This window comes from Enhydra lutris, unplaced genomic scaffold, assembly GCF_002288905.1.
Source record: "Enhydra lutris kenyoni isolate GAN:26980312 unplaced genomic scaffold, ASM228890v2 scaffoldscaffold9, whole genome shotgun sequence".
Lineage (NCBI taxonomy): Eukaryota > Metazoa > Chordata > Mammalia > Carnivora > Mustelidae > Enhydra > Enhydra lutris.
The window spans coordinates 10,563,719-10,569,718 of NW_019154093.1; the positions used below are offsets into that span (position 1 = coordinate 10,563,719).

Below are 6,000 nucleotides of genomic sequence, written 5' to 3' on the forward strand. Positions count from 1 at the left end.
GGAACTCGATTACAGGTTGCTGGGATCATGACCTGAGCCAACGGCAGACACTCAATAGATTGAGCCACCAAGGCACCCTCTGAATTTTTCAATTCTTTTTAGTATATACCCAGAAATGGAATTGCTGGATCACATCATAACTTTTAAAATTATTGAGAGGACTAGTAATGTTCTATTTCTTGAACTGAGTTTTGATTACACAGGTATTTTCACTTTTTGGATAACTTACTGAACTGTACAGTTACGAATTATTATTTTAGCTTTTATTTTTAAGGAATCTCTACACCCAACATGGGGCTTGAACCTATATCCCCAAGAACAAGAGCTGCACACTCCACCAACTGAGCTTGCCAGGAGCCCCATGAATTATGCATTTTATGACATACATTATTTATCAATTAAAATCATACCACCCAGACAAAAAACAAAAACACAACACATTCTACACATTTGCTCTAAGGATAAATATCTAAACAAATGCAGAAACCAATCAATTTTATAAATGTCACATTTGGTCCATATAGGTATTTACATCGTAAACCCCACAACTGGGCTTATCTTATTACCTGGTCAGAAAACAATACCCTACCAGATTTGTAGCTGATTGCCTTATATTTTCCAGCTTCAATTTATAGTTTCAGTGTGACTCCACCTATCAGTCAGCCAGCCCTGGGTGCTAGGAAGAGCTTAAAGGATCTGTTTTATCTTCTAAAGCCAGCATGTCACTCTGTTCCATTTCCTATTCTCCCAGAGGACACCTGTGATCTGTGTACACAGAAATGACTGGATAAAATGCTTCTCTCTGCAGAAATCAGATTTTTGTCAATACTAAGGGAACTCTGACCTCTTTGTAAGGTCTGATAACTGAAATACTCTGAAAAATTACAGGTTTCACCTACTTAGCCAGTTATCAACATAACTGACTTATTTCAGCAAACATTTACTGAGAGTGTAGCCTATTATGTGCCAGATATTTTGCAAGATGTTAAGCATTCAAAGAAGATTAAAAAAGGGTCCCTGTCCTCTAGGAGTCTAGGCTAGCAAGAGACACAGATACAAATAACTACTATAAAGAAATAAATGATATAAAAGTTTGAGAGATAATAAAGTTTGACTGTAATCATCTTCTTTAAATCTCATAACCACTAAGTATTTAATGTTCTAGGTATTTAACTGGGTACTAAAAGGAAATATGCTTCTGTCTCACCTCTATTGAGAGTTTATTTCCAGAATGAAAATGTTCTGGAAAAAGGCCACAAAACTGGAATAACCCGGACTAGCCAAATCAAGGAGCTAAAGTGCCCAGAGGCACTAATCAAAGTGAGTGGAATTTACAACAGAGACCTAGAGGAAAACCTGCAGAATCTAGAGCTGTGTTATCAACCAGAAGTAAATTGTCCACCAGGGGACATTTGGCAAAGTCAAGAAACATTTTTGGCTGTCACAACTGCAGGGGTGGAGGTGTGGCTGGTATCTAGTGGGCAGAGGCCAGGGATGATGCTAAACATCCTACAATGCAAGGAACACTGCCCACCAGACATACAACCAAAATTTATCCAGCCAAAGAATGTCAACAGTCCTGAGGTTGAGAAACACTGATCCAAAGAAATTCTACCTTGGAAAAACTCCCCCAAATCTTTAAGCGTACAGCTAAAGATCACTCATGTAAGGCTCCATCCCTTTATGGTTGTCATGCTGTAGGGTGGTCCTAATCAGCAAAATCCTGAGCACAGGCAGATCATGGAGCTGTGTCTGAGTGCAGGTTGGCTACAGTGCCCAACACTGCTGTCTGCAAGCATGAGGAAAAGCTGCCCACCCCCCCATTTGTTTTTCTTTCCTTCCCCCTTTTGAATTCATTTCCTTCCCAATCCAAATTAGATCCTGAAGTTCTTCAATCACTTCCTTGCCTCTATAGATTACATCTGCTCTGAAAACCACACTCACAGATTATTAATCAATACAATTACCTATCTTCTCTGCTAACTGCTCCCCTCTGCTCCATGGATATCTTACTCCTTGAGATCACTAATGAACCCCGACTGTCAAATATTAACACTCTTCTACTAAGCTTTCAAAACACATTTAATGGAAAAACCAACAATCTGATACCACTCGACTCTCTCATAAATCATTCTCATTTGGAGTTTCAATGGCAGCAGTCTCTCCAGTTTTTCTCCCTATCTCACTGGCCCTTCCTCAGTTTCCCTACTAAAGCCAACCACTGATATATTAGCAATATCTCTCATGGTAACAATAATGAGAAATGTCCAACCCTATGGTGTCTGCCTGCCATTTCTACACTCTGAACTGTCAGACAATCATGGTTTCTATAACCATTTTTGTGCTAACTCCCAAAATCCATATCTACAATCTAGTTCTCTCTTGATGCCAGACCTGTATTTTCAACTGTCCAGTGGACATTTTCATCATCGTAGAGAGGCATTTAATATAGTGAAGTTGTTAACAGTAAAGACTCTGGAGCCATGTTGCCTGGATTTAAGTCCTTGCTCCACTACTTATTAGCTATGTAACCGTGGGCAAGTTAATGAACTTCTCTGTGCCTCAGACTTTATTTACAAAGTGAGGCTCATTTTAAACCTAACCTCAAAGGGTTATGATGAAAATTAAATAATTAATACATGCGAAGAATATGTACTAGGGCCTGCCCTATAGGAAGCAGTAAATAAATGTTAGCTATCATCTGCAGCAGCAGCAGCAGCAGCACTCCAGACACCTGTAACCTGCTATGTCCAAAACTGAACTCCTTATCTTCCCAGGCGTATTTGAGTAACCACGAGATAATCAAACCAAAAACCTTGAAGTGATCCTATATCTCTGTATCCCAATCTCTCCCCACATTTCCAATCCTTCAACTTTTGTCCATACTTGTTCCTAAAATGATCTCAAAGCTCACCATCACCACTTCCTCATTACTTCACTGCCATTACACCATCTGAAGGCTTCGTGATTTCCCCTACTAGACTGTTCATTCCATCAGCTTCCTCGTTGATCTTCCCACCTGTACTATAACCCCCCAATTTAAGCCCACACTGCAGCTGGGGAGCTTTCTAAAATGAAAATCTGATCTCATCCATCCCCAAACTCTTTAGCATCCACCTCCGGATGAAAGCCTGCTTTGAGATCACTTCTCATTCCTACTCCTTGTGTGCTTGTCCTCTGTGCCCCCACAGTATGCTGCCTTTACCTGTATCACAGAAGTATTTTAAAGTCAGGTATAGTAAGTTCTATCTCCATTAGACTACAAGTTCCAAGGAAAGAAACTGGGTATTTTATCCCTAGGCCCAACACCTAACATGGTACCTAATGATACATGGAGTATACTCAACAAATATTCCATGCCTGAGGTAGAGTGCTAAATCCTATGTTAAAAATTTCACACCCTATGATGTTACGTTGGTCTCTATTTTACCAATGAGGAAATTAAAACTTAGACATGTTATGTAACCTTCCCAAAGTCACACAGCAAGTTAGTGGCAGAGGCAAACTTTTAATCCATGTCTTCTGACTTCTTATTGTTCTTTTCCCAGCATGTTCCTAATCTCCATTCTATACAAATCAGCTCTGTGACTTTGGGAAGTCAGCTTTCTTTCCTGGAACCTCAAGCTCCTCATTTCTAACACCCCCTTTAATTCTAATAGCCCAAATTTAAGAAAAAAGAATAGTAAAAGGAAATAGAATAGTAAAAGGAAAATAGTAAAAGGAAATAGAATAGTAAAAGGAAAATAGTAAAAGGAAATAGAATAGTAAAAGGAAAATTTATTTTTTTTTAAAGATTTTATTTATTTATTTGACAGACAGAGATCACAAGTAGGCAGAGAGGCAGGCAGAGAGGGAGGAAGCAGGCTCCCTGCTGAGCAGAGCCCGATGCGGGGTGCAGGGCTCAATCCCAGGACCCTGGGATCATGACCTGAGCCAAAGGCAGAGGCTTTAACCCACTGAGCCACCCAGGCGCCTGAAAATTTATTTTTTTAAAGGATGTTGGCACTCACCAGAAAGATGATTTTCCTTTTCAATTGAAAGAATTTGAATTTGAATTTGATATTCAACTGAAGAGATGTGGAAAAGTAGGAAAAAGGTCAATTTCTTGCTTAACTTTTCTTTCTCAATAAAAGAATGACTTTTTAAAAATTTAACACTTTATTAAGAAAGAATGAACTAGCTGCAGGAACATCATGGCAGGCAACTACTCCTTTTACCTTTGTTTGGCCGAAGTTCAACTGCAGACATGCTGACTAAATCAGGCAGATTAAGATGCTCAGAAAGCAGGAGAACCTGTACCTATTATGTTCAGTCAGCCTGCTGAGAGGAGTGGTTTGGAAATTACAGTCCAGATCATAACTTTTACTCTTCCAATTGTTATCCCCATTTAAGAGGAAAAGGGTGGGGGGGTTGTGCCTGGCTGGCTCAGTTGGTGAAGCATGCAACTCTTGAACTCAGGGTTGTAAGTTCAAGCCCCACGAATGGCATAGAGATTACTTAAAAATAAAACCTAAACAAAAAAAAAAAAAAAAGAAAAGAAAAGAAAAGAAAGAAAAAAAAGGAAAGGGGACTAGAATCTTAATAGAAGGTCATGCTTCTCAAACTGAGAGGTGCATACATAGTATTCTTACTATGCATTCTTCAAGAGCACCAATCTAACTAAATGGTAAAAAGAACCTGAAACATTTTTACATCTAAGTAAACATAGATCAGGGCGGAGAATGCAAAATTGGCACGTACTTTTAAGTTAAAGCATGAGAAACTCTGCAACGAAGAATGTCTGCTGTGGCTGCTTGGAGGTCTACTTGCAAACCCTGGCGAAGAATGGATATAAGAAAATTCAGAGATCATGGACCCAGTCCAATCACTTAAAATTTTATACTTGAGAATATGGAGGCTCAGAAAGCTTCCCTGGACATATAACTGACTGGGACCAGAGACAACTAAAGCCTTGAGGCTCTGCTTATAACACAAGCTGTTTCTGCTGCCTCTTACCAGTAGAATTTTTATCCCCATTTGACTCTGGCCTGTTTGTTTGCTTGAAGTAATGAATTCTTACTAAGGTGAAATTAAATTCCAGAAACTAAGGAGAAGCCTGCTTTCATACACTGAACCCCTTCACGTTTAAAGAGTAAATGTGATAGAAAGCTAAAAATATACACAAAGACAATGCCATGTGACTATAATGCTGGGACAGAAACAAAAGGGGTCTTTTGAGAAAATAAAATTAATAAAGTTCCTCTCTGTGGTCACTTTTTTTTTTAATATTTTATTTATTTATTTGACAGACAGAGATCACAAGTAGGCAGAGAGGCAGACAGAGAGAGAGGAGGGGAAGCAGGCTCCCTGCTGAGCAGAGAGCCGGATGTGGGGCTCAATCTCAGGATCCTAGGACCACGACCTGAGCCGAAGGCAGAGGCTTAACCCACTGAGCCACCCAGGCGCCCTCTGTGGTCACTTTTTTAACAGCCTCAAGATTGGCCCATATTTGAGGGTTTCAGTGATATTTTCTTTCAAGATCCCCATGATAGAGCATATATTATCTGGAGGTCTAGGTCTAAGTTAGAGCGAGGCAGTAGAGTAAAATCGAGCCAGAATGCCTAGATTCAAATTCTGGCTCTACTACTCAACTTCATGTTGCAGATTATTTAAGTTTCTAATTTTTCTTTGCCTCTGGTTTCCTAATCTATAAAATGAGGATAATAATAGCACCTATACTCCTCACTGGGTTATTCTGAAGATGAGAGTTAATACAGGTAAAATATGTAAAATGGTGGCAGGCAAGTGTGATAATCGAGCCAGAATGCCTAGATTCAAATTCTGGCTCTACTACTCAACTTCATGTTGCAGATTATTTAAGTTTCTAATTTTTCTTTGCCTCTGGTTTCCTAATCTATAAAATGAGGATAATAATAGCACCTATACTCCTCACTGGGTTATTCTGAAGATGAGAGTTAATACAGGTAAAATATGTAAAATGGTGGCAGGCAAGTGTGATAA

The 6,000-nt window shown here is 39.3% G+C and overlaps 1 protein-coding gene across 4 annotated transcripts in view; it reads right to left on the reverse strand.

The window, feature by feature from the left end:
- LOC111143466 (tRNA isopentenyltransferase 1) overlaps nt 1–6,000 on the reverse strand; it is a 48,109-nt gene that overhangs the window by 24,426 nt on the left and 17,683 nt on the right. The window contains exon 1 of one of the 4 annotated variants that reach the window (XM_022497226.1): nt 4,741–4,793. The exons of the other annotated variants lie outside the window; for them this stretch is intronic. The gene's annotated coding sequence lies outside the window, so the exon portion shown is untranslated. Of the gene's footprint in view, nt 1–4,740; nt 4,794–6,000 lie in introns of those variants that run through there. 4 annotated transcript variants of the gene reach the window in all.